Source organism: Alligator sinensis, unplaced genomic scaffold, assembly GCF_000455745.1.
Source record: "Alligator sinensis unplaced genomic scaffold, ASM45574v1 scaffold511_1, whole genome shotgun sequence".
NCBI lineage: Eukaryota > Metazoa > Chordata > Crocodylia > Alligatoridae > Alligator > Alligator sinensis.
In genome coordinates, this window is record NW_005842114.1 from 75,527 (window position 1) to 91,742 (window position 16,216).

A 16,216-nucleotide genomic window follows, 5' to 3' on the forward strand; every position below is an offset into this window, starting at 1 on the left:
AGGAATGAACCCAAGAGCTCCTGGGTCTACCTTCACTGCTTCAGCCACAAAAATTTTCCTCTTTGTTGGAGCTAGCTTATGCAGTCCTGTGCTCAGAAAAGCAGGCCCATGCTAGTGTGCCTTCTGCATTGCAGTTGACACAGAACAGAGCATTTTCAAAGGCCTCGCTTATTGTGTGGATTATGTGGTGATGGGGGAGGAGCATTCTCAGTAAAAACCTGAGTACAGCAAAACACAACAGGAGCATGGGGTCATGTTTGTGCCTTTAAAAATAATAGCCCTTCTCTGTGGACTGTTTTATCCCCTAATGAGCAAACAGACATCAAAAGCATTGTACTTTAGAACCAAAATGGCTTTCTGGATGTGGTCCTGGCTACAAGAGCCAGGATGCATTGCTAGCTGACATCATGTAAGTGGGATACAGGAAAGAATGTTACATGGGCTCTGGGAGAAACAAGCATGGTTGCCAGAGGATGGAGATGTTTATCTCTTGGAGATCAGCTGGATCAACTGATTCTGCAAACAGCTTTTCCTGGGAGATTAGGCCAATAAAGGAGAGCAAAGGAACCCTCCGGCACAAGCCGGGTATCTCAGCAAACCCTAGCGATGTGGTATTATCACTAACTAGCCAGCACCAAGAGCTCCTCATTGCTTGGAGTGTTCAGCTGTTTTGGAGTGTAACTTGGAGGAAATATTCACTATAAAAACATTTGTGGGGGAACTTGGAATCTATTTACTCTGCTGGATTTTGCTGTTCTCTCAAATGTTGGATGCAAGATGAGCATTTGTATACAAGCTACTGTCCTAATAGGCTGTCTGGGTGGGAATCCAAGTCATGTCGTCCTCCATAAGGACATAAACATCCCATAGCATGTCTGCAGCCCTAGTCCAGACCTTCCAACCTGGTCTTTTCTGCCCCTTAGCCTGTCCCAGATCATGCCTGCCTTTTTTATCAAAATAGTCTGGGAAAGGAGCAAGTCACTCAAATCATTGGGCGGCTCCTGCAAATCCCAAAGTACTTGTGGCAGGCAGTCCTCTACACAGCACAGCTTAACTCGCAGACAGCCACATTCTGCACCAGGTGTAGTTCTTGACTAATTTGAAAGTGCGACCTTGTGTTGGGAACAAACTCCAGGAACTGACGCAGTGACTGAGAAAGATGTCAATCCTGAATACTTTATGGCAAAACCCCACACCCAATAGGAATAAAACTTAAACCTCTTTGTTAATACAGAGAATAGGGGCACATAATAGTTGCTAAGGCAATTGGTTGTTGGGGATCCTAAAATACCTGTTGGTAATGAACCTTAAAATCAAGTGACACACATTTCTCTTAAGCCAGGTCATGCTTCAAAGCAATCCCTTAACAGTCATGTTGGGGAGTGAGGAATAAGAGTGATAAATGTATGGAAAGGTTTATATGATGTGGTTCTTGAGATAAGGGACCTCCTGGGTCCATTGTTTCAGACTCATGTTCCTGACTCCTCAGGAGGTACATTGGTTTGTATGCTTGTTCACAGGAATCCTAGCAGACCTCAAAGCCAGCCCTTGAAGAGTCGTGATGTTACAAACAGCACCTACCCATGTTAGTCCTAAACCAAGGCAATGGAAGTGAGTACAGTGCATCATCTACTGTGTGATGCTCAAACTTGTCTCGGTCTTGTTGTTGATCGGACAGATGGAATCCGTTTTGAAAGGCCCCCCCTTAAGCCGTATGGAACTTGAATTATTTTTACGATTGTTGATGTGCTTAAAAACAACAACGGAGGGAACAGATCAACAGCTGGAGAGGCATCTGTCCCCAATTAGAGGTTGTGCTTGAATTACAGCTTGCTGTACTTTGTAGGGAAAACTTTCATATCCAGTCTTGCTGCTATTGCAGTCTCCAGAAGTCCTTTGTTTGGTTACCGTCCTCAGCAGACTTTGCCTCAATTGCTCATTTGGTCACAAGATTATTCGAATACAAGGATATTGCAGATAGGCCCAGGGATCTCATGTGTACTTTCAGCAGAACCTTCTAGAGATTTGAGTGTGGCTCTGTTTCTGGGGTTGGCCCCATACTGCTGGCTGGAATGCAGCTGACTGCCAGCAGGAGACTTGGGTTTCAGTTCCAGTCCAGGATTAGGCTGTCTATGTGCACCATCTTCCAGGATTCAATTGCAAGAGAACATTTCCTGGTTGATTCGGGGGTTACACTGAGATTTCTTGAAGAGGAGTCCTGGCTAGAGCATGCACTAATGATCCTGTGCAAAAAAATCGCCCTAGATTATGGGAAGCAGAAGAAGACTATATTCTCTGGATCCTGAGTGATTTGTAATGAAACTTATTGCATGGAAGAATGATATTTGGCTTCATGTAAGCCTTGATAATCATCTAACATGTTAAGGCCATTGGTGTTGCCTGACAGGAGGATCGACCGTTACTATCCTGCTGCTCATAAAGAGTTCAGTGAGCCATGAGAGAGCACAAAATCTTTTTAAGCTGCAGAGACCCAGACACCTTGCATGTCCCAAGAGACTCAAGTGTTAGAGCAGAGGACTCTTGAGTTCTAATGATATGTTTTAAATTCTCTAGGCCTGATTCTCACTTATTCCTGATTTGCATCTGGGTAAGTAAAGTTACACAGACTAGGTTGAGAATTCTTTTAAGAGCAGATTCTTTTAAGTAACACTAAAGAAAGCAGCATTAGTGGGAATTGCGTATAAACCAGGCAAACCAATGTGACTTACTCACAGTTTCTTCCACATTGTTTTTCTCTTTCCTTTTTATTCAAAACACAGTGTTAGGTGCAATTAATTGGCTGAGGAAAGCTGCTACTCAAGCATATATTATTAGTAGCTATTACAGTCAGTGCCCCTTTTTTTAAACACTGAGGATCCCAGGTGTCCCAGCCACCTGCAGAGGGTTTGGGATTGAGAGCATGGTTGGGGGTAGAAAGGTAAGAAAGATTTATTGACTTAACAAAAACACAACTACGTGTAGTAACAAGACAAACAATGACAGACAAAAGCAATTTGCGTCGGTAACTTATCGGCAGTCCCCTCTGATGCCTGATACACAGCAAGCTTCTCTTTCCACAAAGTTCAGCGAAGTCAGGCATCCCTGAACAGCACTATCCAAAGAGGTACTGGGAAGGACCCTGGAATGCAGTTCTTGGGCTCCATGAGGTCCACAGGCCCATTGATCCAGGCAACAGCTAACTAATCCTTTTTACAGAGCTGTATCTTCCTTCTGAACGGTTTCCAGATATTCCAGCCAATTTAAAGCTTCTGAGTGGTTCTGATAATGTACAACCACTCAGATTCCTTTTACTTCAACTGTCCTTAGACTGACCAATAGCAGTACAAGCCTTGCATTCCTTTGATAAGGTTATTTTAACTATGCCACAGGGCCTTACTACTTCAAGGCTTTGCTAAATTTACTAGGCCTTACTTTTATACAAGGCCTCACTACATTTTAAACTTTAATTAGGCTCTTAGCAACAACATACAACTTAATATCTAAACAAATATAGAAAAAACACTTGATCTAATCTTCATAGGGCCTTCAGCAAGCACCTGTATCACACAGACATAATTTCAGCTGTCACACCAGGGAAGACTTCTCGGGAGAAATTTTCCAAAGTGCCAGGCAGTCAAAGAGGAGCCATGTCCTACAGTCCGACCCGCTCAATGTTTGAATAATCCAAGGAAGGTTATCTGGAGCTGAGACCCTCCACTCTTGAATTCAAGCTCACTCAGACCCTGTGGCTTTCTATAAACCCCACTCCCTGCACATTCGCAACCTTGGCCTTCTCTCAGTCCCTTCTCACAGTCCCCATGTGATGTGTGAGTTCCTCCTCTGTCATCATGGCCAGATGCACCACTCTTTTTACATTTCTCCATGAATTTACAACAAGCTGCATCACAGAGCTGGTCTCCTTCAACTTCCCACACCACACACACGGCACTCAGTTTCTATTTGTCCTAGCATGCTGGCTGCCAGTCTTCTACAGCTTCCATAACCCTCTGGAATATTTATTCTTAATCTTTCAGCCTCATTAAATCTGTACTTATTTTTCAAGCTCATGAAAAAACCTTTCCGCTTCCTGGCAAATTTTGAAACGGCAAAATTGAAACAAAATGAAAGGCTTCAAAATAGTCTTGAAACGAAACGAGGGCAGTCGAAATGTTTTGAAGCTGGACTTGCTTGCAGCTAAAGAGAAACTAAGGAGAGCGTGGGGAGGAAGGACTGCTCTGACATTGACTGTGTAGCTGGCCAGTAACTGGGATCCTTCCCTGAGGTCTCTTCCAATCCTAGTGCTCTGAGGAAGGGATGGAAAAACAGAATAAAATGCATTATTTGAAATGAGCTTCCTCTGTGCCTTCACACTTACAAGTGACACAAGTTTTGCTCTGTGCAGTTTCCTAGAAACCCCCACACCTATCTCCTTGAAACTGTGCAGGCTTCATGGCCTCGGAAGGGGCTACCATGCCTGCAGTTTTCACCCTGCTGCGCCTTAACACATGTGACACAAGTTTTGCTTTCAACACTTTGAGGTGCAGTTTCCTAAAAACCCCTGCACCTACCTCCTGGAACTTAGCCCCTTCCGAGGCCATGAAGCCCGCCACTACCCATGCAAACTTCATCTGAATCAGGCAAGAAATGACAAAATTATAGTCTGTTTCATGCTTCCCCATTATAGCCTATGGGTGAAACGGCAGAAGTTTCAACGAAATAAAACAGAACAGCGGTTTCGAAACCAAACGAAACTCTAAACGAAACACTATCCTGGTGAAATGGAAGTCTAAACAAAATGGTGCTGTTTTGCACAGCCCTAAAGATTAGAAGTCATGAGAGCAGGCTTTATGAGCAGAGGCTGAGAGGCATGGGACTCTTCAGCCTGGAGAAGCGAAGGCTCAGGGGGGACTTGGTGGCAGCCTATAAGTATATGAGGGGTGTGCATCAGGATCTGGGAGAACATCTGTTCACCAGGGCACCCCAAGGGAAGACGAGGTCTAACAGTCACAAACTGCTGGAAGACTGTTTCAGGCTGGACAAAAGGAAAAACTTTACCATTGGAGTCTTCAGAGCCTGGAATAGACTCCACCCCCACCCCAAGTGGTGCAAGCACCTACTCTGGGTATGTTCAAGAAATGCCTGGATGCTCACCTTACCGGGGTCAGATGAGCTCACTTTACTGGGGTCACGTGGAGCACTGCTGGGCAGCTGCAGGCAGGCTGGCTGCGGGGGGAGGGAGGGGAGAGAAGGGATGTTAAATATAATTTTAAAGAAATTATCCATTTAACGTCCTCTCATTATATTGGTTAAACAGTTAACTGATAACACTGCAGCTTGGACACAGCTTCTGCTGGTTCTCAGGGCCCTTTGAGGTGGGAGCAGCAAGCCTAGGTAGGCAACACTGCCCATGTGCAAGGCCCACACAGGGAGAGAGGGAGCACCTGTGAAAGAGCAGCTAATGACTTAATTGAAGAGTTGTTAGGCTGCCTGTTGTTTTCCTCTTTAATCTCAAAGGCTATGGGTATTAGCTTTGGACCCAAAGTGGGTATTACAGGTGCATTCTATGGTTTTACAAATGGTTATATACCAAAATTCATATGTATTCAGACCTTGCTGTAGCAGTTTAAGAGCCTGGATGCAGTGATTCATGAACCCATGTTGTCCATGTGTGGTCTCTTCTCACATGGAATCCAGAGGGAATTGTAGCTGGAATAAAACTCTTCTTACCAAAGAGCCAGTGCTTGCAGACATCATCAGTAATTATTCTCTTCCCACTAGTCCCCATACTGATAAACTTTGGGGCATTACTCTTTGAGACTGTCTTAACAATACTGTGAATCAAACATTGGCACCAAGGGAAGTTAATTAAAATGAATTAAAACAAAGAGCATACTACATTTCAATAAGGGATTAAACTTGTATATTACTCAACTGCCTGTGCAGCTGTACTTTTAGGGAGAGCAGCAGGCTGGATCCTAATCTTGGGTACAGAGTTTCATCATCTGTCATCTGAGGGTAATGCACTAGTGTTATGACTAGGAAAAAACCCCTACAGTAACATAAATACTTTTAATGAGGGTAGGTATTATCAAGGCTATGACTCCTTGTGATTTCAAGAGTAGGCTGATTATTGGCTGCACTCAAAGATAATTCCCTCTTTGCCCAAGTGTTTCTGTGCTACACAAAGATGCAGGATGTGGTGTTTTTTCCTCTTTCTCTGAAACTGTGTGGCAATATGTGATCAAATCTTGTACAGCTACATCTGTGAAGCTGACACAGAAAGAAAGGAAAGGTGCAGATTAGTGTGTACAAAGAGGCCTAATCAAACTCTTTTGTGCTACTGTCAGAGAATACTGGACACCAAAAAAATGTGTTGGCAGCTGATACTGATTCATAAACTGTAAATGTCTGGTCACCTTCAGGGCAGGAGATGTGATTGCTGAGAGCATAGGATGGGTCACTCATATTCTTAATGTTTAGGTATTTGTTTGTGAAAAATACCAGATTAAAAGCTTGTGAAGCCCAAGCTGAATATTTTATCCACAGCACAGACAGCAGCTGAAAACAGCTTCATGTCCCTTCTTAGTCAATATGCCTCATTCCTTCCCTTGTAGACTGAACACTGTTCTGATCTCCTTCATGCCCCCTATGCCCTTATTTCACATAAGCAGCCACCAGACTACAGTGATTTCTAGTTACTCTTGGCCTGGTGCAGGTTCAAACCAAGTGGCCTATAGATGAGAAACTGTACCCAAAGGCCAATCCCCTGGGCTATCCACACTACCCAAACTATCCCATTTTGATTCACTACGGGACGTGCATCTCCAGCTGTAGACAGTGACCATTTAAATACCTTGGAGTCTGTCATCACAAAGTGCAGTGAGACTCTTGACATGGGAAACAAAGCTGAAGAGCCCAAAGGAATATGAAAACATGAGATTCCTGACCCAAGGCACAGATTTGCCTGAATCAGAAAGGTAAAGAACCCCTCTGACTGTGGGCTGTTAGTCCAAAATTCTTAACATAGAGTTGCTATACAATTTGTTGTGTAGCTATGTAATGCAGCTCTATAAATTGCAGTTTCCTTGTTGGGGGATCCTGGATTAGTTAATAATTCACAATTTCCAGATAAAAGACTATAGTTTAATTAGAAAATGTAGTGCCCTTGTTCAAATTATGTGTATGCAGAGCTGTTTGCAACCAATGGGTGCTCTTTTCAGGCACGTGTACACACATGGCTATTAGCAGGTATTTTGTTGACCAGATTATTCTACTAATGATAGACTTGCTTACTGAGCCAAATTCTGCCCTCACTTACTGTCTTGACTTGAGATCAGGGTGACTTCAGATTAATGGAGTGCATCTCCCAAATGCATTACTGACAGAAGCAGGAGGAACACCAGTCCACCAACTGTCAGTGCTGACCAGCCCCTCCAAGTGTCTCTTTGCTAGGATGCATTTAAGTCAGCAGGACTGGATGAGCTCCATCCAAGGGTGCTGAAAGAATTAGCCAGTGTCATAGCAGAGCCACTGGCACGACTGTTTGAACACTCGTGGTGCTCGGGTGAGGTCCCAGAGGACCGGAAAAGGGCCAATGTGGTCCCTATTTTCAAGAAGGGGAGGAACTGGGTAACTATAGAAGTGAGACTAACCAATCTATCTTTGGGAAAACTCTTGAAAAAATTATGAAGGATCACATTTGTAAAAATCCAGTGGGTAATGCAATGCTGAAGGGCAACCAGCACGGGTTCATAGCAGGTAGATCCTGCCTGACTAACCTTGTTTCTTTCTATGACCAGGTCACTAAATGCTTAGATGCAGGAGTCAAGGTAGATGTCATCTACTTGGACTTTAAGAAGGCATTTGACACGGTATCCCATCCTATTCTCATAAACAAATTGAACGGCTGTGCTATAGACTATTACACAGTCATGTGGGTGGCAAATTGGCTTATGGATCATACTCGGAGAGCGGTGGTGGATGGGTTGATATCAACCTGGAAAGATGTGGGCAGTGGGGTCCCCCAAGACTCGGTCCTTGAGCTGGTGCTGTTCAATAGCTTTATCAGTGACCTCGATGAAGGCATGGAAAGCACTCTTCAAATTCACAGATGACACCAAAGTATGGGGCGAAGTAAACACACTGATGGGAAGAACCGAATCTAGGTGGACCTGGACAGATTAGAGAAGTGGGCAGAGAACAATAGGATGCAGTTTAACAAGGACAAGTGCAAGGTGCTGCACCTAGGGAGAGGGAATCACCAGCACACCTATAGACTGGGGGATGACCTTCTCAGCAACTCAGTGGCAGAAACAGATCTGGGAGTCACTGTCAACTCCAAGAAGAATATGAGTCACCCATGTGATGAAGTAATTAGCAGAGCTAACTGCACTTTGTCATGCATTAGTAGGTGCATCACAAACAGGTCCAGGGAGGTGATGCTTCCCCTCTATGCGGCACTAGTCAGGCCACAGCCCGAGTACTGCATCCAATTCTGGGCACCGCAATTCAAGAGGACTGTGGACAACCTTGAGAGGGTCCAGAGAAGGACCACTCGTATGGTTAGAGGCCTGCAGGGAAGGCCCTATGAGGAAAGGCTGATGGACCTTTTCAGCCTCTGCAAGAGAAGGCTGAGGGCGGATTTTGTGGCAGTATACAAACTCACTGCGGGTGTGTGGGGGGGAGCAGGGAATAGGAGATGTTCTGTTTACCAGAGCACCCCTTGGCATAACCAGAAACAATGGTCACAAGCTGACAGAGTAGATTTAGGCTAGATATCAGAACTTCTTCACGGAAAGAGTTGCCAGAATTTGAAACAGGCTTCCAAGGGAGGTGGTGCTCTCCCCTACCTTGGGGGTCTTCAAAAAGAGACTGGATAAGCACCTAGCTGGGGGTCACATGACCCTAGCCCTTTTTCCCACTTTTTCCTGCCATGGGCAGGGTGTCGGACTCCATGATCCATTGAGGTCTGTTCCGAACCTAGCATCTATGAATGGTAAGAACATGGTCCAGGGCACTTTGGTTTCTCTGAAGCATTTTTTTTGAAAGGCCTAGGAGGGCTGAGCAGTTTGAAGAACATACAGTGTGGGTCTTGTTGTGCCAAATGATGCTGCCTGAGCCCAGGTGAGTCTTATTAGCAATCACAGTCCTATTTTAGAAGTCTGCTGGAACGAGAGAGATTCTCCTCATGCTGCCGCAGGTGAGAGCAGCTCTTCAGAAGATTAAATACATTGCTCCTGGCTTCCTCCTTACTGAGGAAAGCTGCCTCTGTCATCTATTTGCCCTTGGTTCTGCTCATAGGAGATTACATGAGGGTTGATAAATGGGAGCTCCATCTTGATTTTCTTAAGGAGCTGAGACAGTTGCAAAAGCCAACAGCTTGGTGTTTGGATCAAGATACTTACTAGACAGTTTAGTGTATCTTTGGGACAAGGCAGGTGCCAGGCCCAGACAAGAACTTGAATGCCTAAATTGGGACTTAGGTAGAATTTAGACACCCAAGTCCAAAACTGTGAACCTGAAAAGTTTCACAATGCTACTCCTCCTGATAAAGTTGTGCTGCTGTGTAGTTTAAAAACTTGAGATTCATTGAGCCTTCCATTCTCTGCACTGGAAACTATTTTTGCATTTTACATGATAAAATGTACCGGATAAAATGCAGAGACAATCCTAGGAGCAGGGACCAGGATAGAGTTGTGCTCATTCTGCTTTTGCATGCTCTCTCTGGCCCAATGAATCTTTAATTCTGTTTCTCTGGCCCAATGAATCTTTAATTCTTTTATGCACAGTGGAGCAGCTTTGACAGGAGGGATGGAGAGTTTTAGTACCAAAAATAGCCTGTGGCCTGGTAGTGAGGTCATTTGTGTAGGAGATGGGAATAGTGGCTTTGTATTACCTCAGGCAATGGAAGGAATTGTACCTGCCTCCCTCACTTCCTGGACAACCATGAAGGGGTTGTATTTCAGGGTGCCTGACTCTAGCTCTGGCTCCAGCAGTGCAGAGGGCAGAGTAGTACTTGTTGTGTGTGGTGCAGGAACAGCCAGGGGTTTGCTGCTACTGGGGCACATGTCACTTTCTTTTTAGGTACTGATATGCTGAGCGGCCAAAAAACACCAGTTTTCAGCAGCAGAAAGAGTTGACATCTCAGCAACAGTGAATCTCCAGGGGCACTTCTGCACCTCACACTGCTTCTCTGCCCTCCCTGCTGCTGGACCCAGAGCAAGGAAGCAAGATGCAGGGGAGAGAGCGAGCTAGGGGATGGGACAGGGAGGTCCCTTAGCTCCATTTTGGTACCTCCCAGGCAGTAGGGTTCATGCTCCAATTTCCCACCCATCATCCTGCTACTGCTGGCACTCTTCCTTTACAGCAGAGCTGCCCATCTATGACCCAGAAACCTGGCATGCTAAGCCATTGGAAGCAGAGATGGTCCAAGTGGCAGCCAACAGTCATTGCAGCCCAGCTCTTGGAACCAGGCGTGGTCGGCCTTCTGGCTGCAAGGCCCGGTGTGATGGCTGCCTTGAGAATACTGTACTGTGAGCTCTGTTTTCTGGGTACAACTATTATAATGTGAATTTAACGCTGGAAAGGGATGGATCATGAGCTCTGGGAACTACACATCTGCACAAAACAGGCATGGTTTGGGTAGTAGCAATGCAACCTGGCCCACATGCTTCATCCTCAGTTCAGAAGAGCCATGGGCAGTTCCCTCTGACTGGCTGATGCAAATCTCAACTGGTCTCTCTGCCCCTCTCCAGAGCTGCCCAGCCCCCCAAGTCAGTGGCACTGTGGCTGACAGGCAGGCGGGGACATGAGGTGCAATGGGGGGGGGGCAGCTGCCTGCACTGCCCAACCCACCTGTCATCTCTAGCTGCTACCCAAGAGGAACCAGGTTGGACATTATGGGCAGCTCTGCCTCCCTGTTGGACTGCTCCCCATGCCCATGCCAGCCTTCCTCTGTCTGCAGCAGCACCACTGACTTGGGGATGAGGGGGCACCAAAATACAAGTTCACCCAGGGCACCATTTTCCCTAAGGCTGGCTCTGCTCTCCCTCCTGCCTCACCAGTTTCCTTCACTTGACATGCCACCCTCTACACAGCTGGTAGTCTGTTCTCACCCTGCATGGGAACCTCTGCAGCTACTAGTCAAGGCCCCTTGTTTGCTTTCCAGCTGCATTACCTTTCCTGGATGTTTGTGCACTACTCAGCTTGGTTTTCTTGTAGCATTAGTTTTGAGACTATTAACCGTCAGTCTTACCTCAATCCTGGGGAAGCTCTTTGAGAAGATCATCAAGGAGCACATTTGTGATGGGCCGGCATCCGAGATGATGCTCAGGGGCAATCAGCATGGATTTATTAGGGGGAGATCATGTCAGACCAACCTGATTGCCTTTTATGATCAGGTCACAAAGGCCATGGATGCAGGTGTCGCGGTGGATGTAGTCTTTCTGGACTTCAGCAAGGCCTTTGACACCGTCTCTCACCCCATCCTAATTAATAAACTAGGCGACTGTGGCATAGATGCCTACACAGTCAGATGGATTGCAGATTGGCTGAAGGGTCGCACTCAGAGGGTGGTGGTGGATGGATCATATTCGACTTGGGGGGAGGTGGGTAGTGGAGTCCCTCAGGGCTCGGTCCTGGGCCCTGCGCTGTTCAATGTCTTCATCAGCGATCTTGATGTTGGGGTGGAGAGCAACCTGTTTAAATTCGCTGATGACACCAAAATTTGGGGGGAGGTGAGCACGCTAGCAGGGAGAGAGAGATTGCAGAAGGATCTGGATAGGTTACAGGGGTGGGCAGACAGGAACAGGATGCGTTTCAATACGGACAAGTGCAGGGTGCTGCACTTGGGTAGTAGGAACCAGCAGCACACTTATAAGATGGGGAGCTCCCTACTTGAGAGCACGGAGGCGGAAAGGGATCTTGGTGTCATTATTGACTCCAAGATGAACATGGGCCGACAATGCGAGGTCATGGTTGGCAGGGCTAACCGGACCTTGTCGTGCATCCACAGGTGCATCTCGAGTAGAGCCAGGGAGGTGATCCTCCCCCTCTATGCGACGCTGGTCAGGCCGCAGCTGGAGTATTGTGTCCAGTTCTGTGCGCCCCATTTCAGGAGGGATGTGGACAACATGGAGAGGGTCCAGAGGAGGGCCACCCGCATGATCCGGGGACAACAGGGCAGACCCTACAGTGAGAGACTGCGGGACTTGAACCTATTCAGCCTCCACAAGAGAAGGCTGAGGGGGGACCTGGTGACCGTCTATAAACTCACTAGGGGGAACCAGAAGGGTTTGGGGGAGACGCTGTTTCCCCTAGCCCCTGCTGGCATAACAAGGAATAATGGGCACAAGTTGATGGAGAGGAGGTACAGATTGGACATCCGAAAAAACTACTTCACAGTCAGGGCGGCTAGGAGCTGGAACCGGGTTGTTCTCCCGCCCTGGCGGGGGGTCGGGCTAGAAGATCTATTAGGTCCCTTCCGACCCTGAAACTATGAAACTATGAAACCGTACTTCCATGTGGTTTTTCTCCTGAGATCCTGTGCCTTGGCTGTCATCATCATAATGCACATCTTGTGTGAAACCTGGTGCTCGGGGGAACCTACTCAGCACATTAGTACTTATTAAGGCTGCCCCAAGTAGTGCTTCCAGCCTGGAGTGCTGCTCCATGCAGCTTCCCTCCTAATATAGCTGCTGAATAGCACCAAGGAACACTTGGGCAGGAGCCCTCTGTATTACTAAGCCAGGTTATCACTACAACAAACTCATGTGCAGCATCCATGGGACAGGTGAGGGAAATGCAGCTCTAAGCTCCTGCAGACCCAATTCAATCTCATTTTTACCTTGCTGTATTTAGGACTGGATGGAGCCTCCATAGGCAGCAACTCCAGCATGGCCCATCTTGCCCAGTGTCTGGTGCTGCATTCCCAGCCTGTTTTCTCCTATGCTGGACATAGGATGTAGGTACACATGGTTTTCCCTTATTCCTTTGTTCTACAGACATCTTGAGGTTCATGACCAGATAAATGATATCTAAACACTCCTCAGCAGTGCAGCTGCTCCCTGCGGTCAGCCGTAGCTCTATTCCATTCTGTTCATCTCAAAGAGAAGATCCTCCAGGGAAACAGATGGAGCTGCTGCTTCTGGCCTCCTGCTAGGGGAAGAGGATGTTCCACTTGTGGCTGGAGCTTTAGGAAAACCCAACTGGTAGATGCCATGGCTATGCCCACCTCATCACCCTGCATCCATAGGCAATGCAGGCCACGTGTGGGACAGTTGGCAGATAAGTCATGGATGCTTTGTGCCACCCACCTCCATCCATGCTGCCCTCTATGGCCTTGCCCTTAGATTCCATCTATCTGGGCCATGAGTGCAAAAGGAGGGAGGAGCTTCCTCTTCTCGGCCCATCCTGCTTCTCTTGCTTCACACTCACTCCGCGCATCTACACAAGATGTTTACTGCACAGCTGATTAATTAGCTGGGCAGTAAACATCTCAGCATCTACATGTATACCCCTATTAATACTATTTACAAATACTATCCTGCTGCAGAGTAAAAAACTATGTAGCAGCACATGTGTAGAGGCCAGAGACTGGCTGCAGCAGAAGGGTGCTTCAGTGCAGGGGCTGCCTGCCTGCTAGCCTCACACCGAAGCTCCTTCATGCCCCAACCAGCCTCACTTCCCTCCCTCTCTTGCACAGACCCCCTGCCAGCCAAGGCTGCTCCGACCCAACTCCCAGTTCTGTGCATGAATAAACTGTGGAGCTTATTGCCGTGGAGTTCATTGCTCCCAAGCACATGTTCAAATGGCGCATCCAGGAGCAACAAATTTAATAGATTTCATAGACACTAGGGCTGGAAGGGACCCCGGAGGATCATCGAGTCCAGCCCCCTGCCCCAAGGGCGGGAAATCAGCAGGAGTCATAGGATCCCAGCAAGATAAGCATCCAAATGTGTCTTGAAGTGGGTGCTTGAACCACTTCTGACGGCAGTCTATTCCAAACCTTGGGGGCTCGGACAGTAAAGAAGTTCTTCCTTATGTCCAGCCTGAAACAGTCATGGAGGAGTTTGTGACTGTTTGACCTTGCACAGCAGTAAGCTCCACAGTTTATTCATGCGCAGTAATAGCATGTGCAGATGTGCCCACTGTCACGCAGTGGTGTCCTTCTGCTCTTCATTTCCTTCAAGAGCTGTTTGTCTTGCATCTGTTCCCCCCAGAGCCTGTAGACTCCCTTATATCTCAATGGTGTCAACAAGGGTTGCTCACCAGTCCACTGGGTGAAGGACATGATAGATACTAGGCCTGTGCGAAGCGGCAAGTATTTGATTCAGATTTGGATTTGGCTGATTCAGAGGGACAGTGATTCGAGTCACTGTCCCAGTTCAATTTGGCCAAATTGGATTCAGAGTTTCAGCGCCGATTCAGTGATTTGACTATAATGGGGAATCACTAAAATATCTATAACTTTGTCATTCTTTTTGCATATTCAGATGAAAACAGCAGGGATGGTAGCCCCTTCTGAGGGCGTGAACCCTGCCAAGTTTCAAGGAGATAGGTGGAAGGGATTCTGTGAAACTGCACCTCAAACTGTTGAAAGCAAAACTCGTATTGCTTGTGTGTGTTAAGGGGTGTTGGGTGTAGCCATGTTGGTCTAAGGACATAGGTAGACAAGGTTATTTGTGTCAATCTGATATCTTTTATTACACCAACTGAATAGTTGGAGAAATATTTCTTAGCAAGCTTTCGGGTTTAAAAATCCTTCGTCAGGCTGAGGAAGCATCTGCGTGTGCATGCACTTCCTGGATGGAATGAATAGTAAAGAAGACAGAGGCTAGTATGCATGCAAGAAAGCCAGTCAGTGAAAATGTAAATTGAGGCCTAAAGGGATGAGAGACGGGCTGGGAGTGGGCTGGGAGTGGGGGGGGATGTGGCAGGTAAGTGGAGAGGTACCTGGGGAGTCAGATGTCAGGCAAGTTATAGTGTGTCATAAACCCAATGTCTATATTGAGTCCATGAGTTTTTGTATCTAGGAAGTAGATGAAGTGAAGTTCATAGGCTATCTGTGAAAAGTGTTTTGTAAATTCAAACAAGCACCGAACCTCGCTAACCTCATCACCAGAAGCAAACTTGCTACAGCCCAAAACACACCAAATGGATTCAGACCATTCCATGACAAGAAATGCAAAACCTGCCAACATATCTCCAGGACTCCCACAATTACTACACCCCCACAACAAAACCATCACCGTTCCTGGATCTTACGGCTGCACCTCCAGAAACGTTATATATCTCATCCAGTGCACCAAATGCCCTGATGGAAAATACGTAGGAGAGACCAAACAAGAACTGCGCACCAGAATGAATGCACACTGGAAATCTATCAAAGACAGGAATACCCAATTATCTGTAGGGGCACATTTCTCACAAGAAAACCGCTCTCTCTCCAAACTCTCAGTTCTAATCCTCAAAGGAAACTTAGAAAACACTTTTCAATGATGAGCCTATGAACTTCACTTCATCAACCTCCTGGATATAAAAAAACATGGACTAAATATAGACATTGGATTTATGACACATTATAACCTGCCTGACATCTGACTCCCCAGGTACCTCTCCACTATTTACCTGATACATTCATCCCCCTTTTCTTCCCCCCACATCCCCAGCCTGGAATTCACCTCATGTAGAGAGGTCAGTCCCTGTTCTCAGCCAGGATGGCTGATCTACTGGACAGGGCTTTAAACTGACTTTGCTGGGGGGTGGGGAAACTCAAAGTGGAGCATGCCCAGGGACTGGCACACTGGAAAGCTCCCTTGTGGAGGACACTAACACAACTGTTTTTGAAAATGCTAATCAAACTGTTCTCCCACAGCATCTCAGGAAATTGAAGGTGTTAGTTGGGGGCCTCAGCTGCCTGTACACCAACGCCAGGAGCATAGGAAACAAACAGGAGGAGCTAGCTCTCCTGCTCTCTGGTGGGCAGTATGACCTGGTAGGGATCACGGAGACCTGGTGAGACTCCTCGCATGACTGGAGTGTAGCTGTAGAGGACTACACCCTGAACAGAAGGGACAAAGTAGGAGAAAAGGCAGAGGGCTATTTCATAGACATTTGGGCTGGAAGAGATCCCGGAGGATCATCGAGTCCAGCCCCCTGCCCCAGGGGCAGGAAGTCAGCAGGGATTGTAGGATCGCAGGGAGATAAGCATCCAAAT

At 46.9% G+C, this 16,216-nt stretch overlaps 1 long non-coding RNA gene across 1 annotated transcript in view; it reads right to left on the minus strand.

Annotated features, from left to right (window-relative positions):
- Positions 1-4,245: 4,245 nt before the first annotated feature.
- The window catches only part of LOC112550452, a 73,224-nt gene continuing 61,253 nt past the window's right edge, over positions 4,246-16,216 (minus strand). The window contains exons 2-3 of the long non-coding RNA XR_003094314.1: positions 5,152-5,223; positions 4,246-4,303 (exon numbers count right to left, since the gene is read on the minus strand). This is a non-coding gene — a long non-coding RNA (uncharacterized LOC112550452). The remainder of the gene's footprint in view (positions 4,304-5,151; positions 5,224-16,216) is intronic.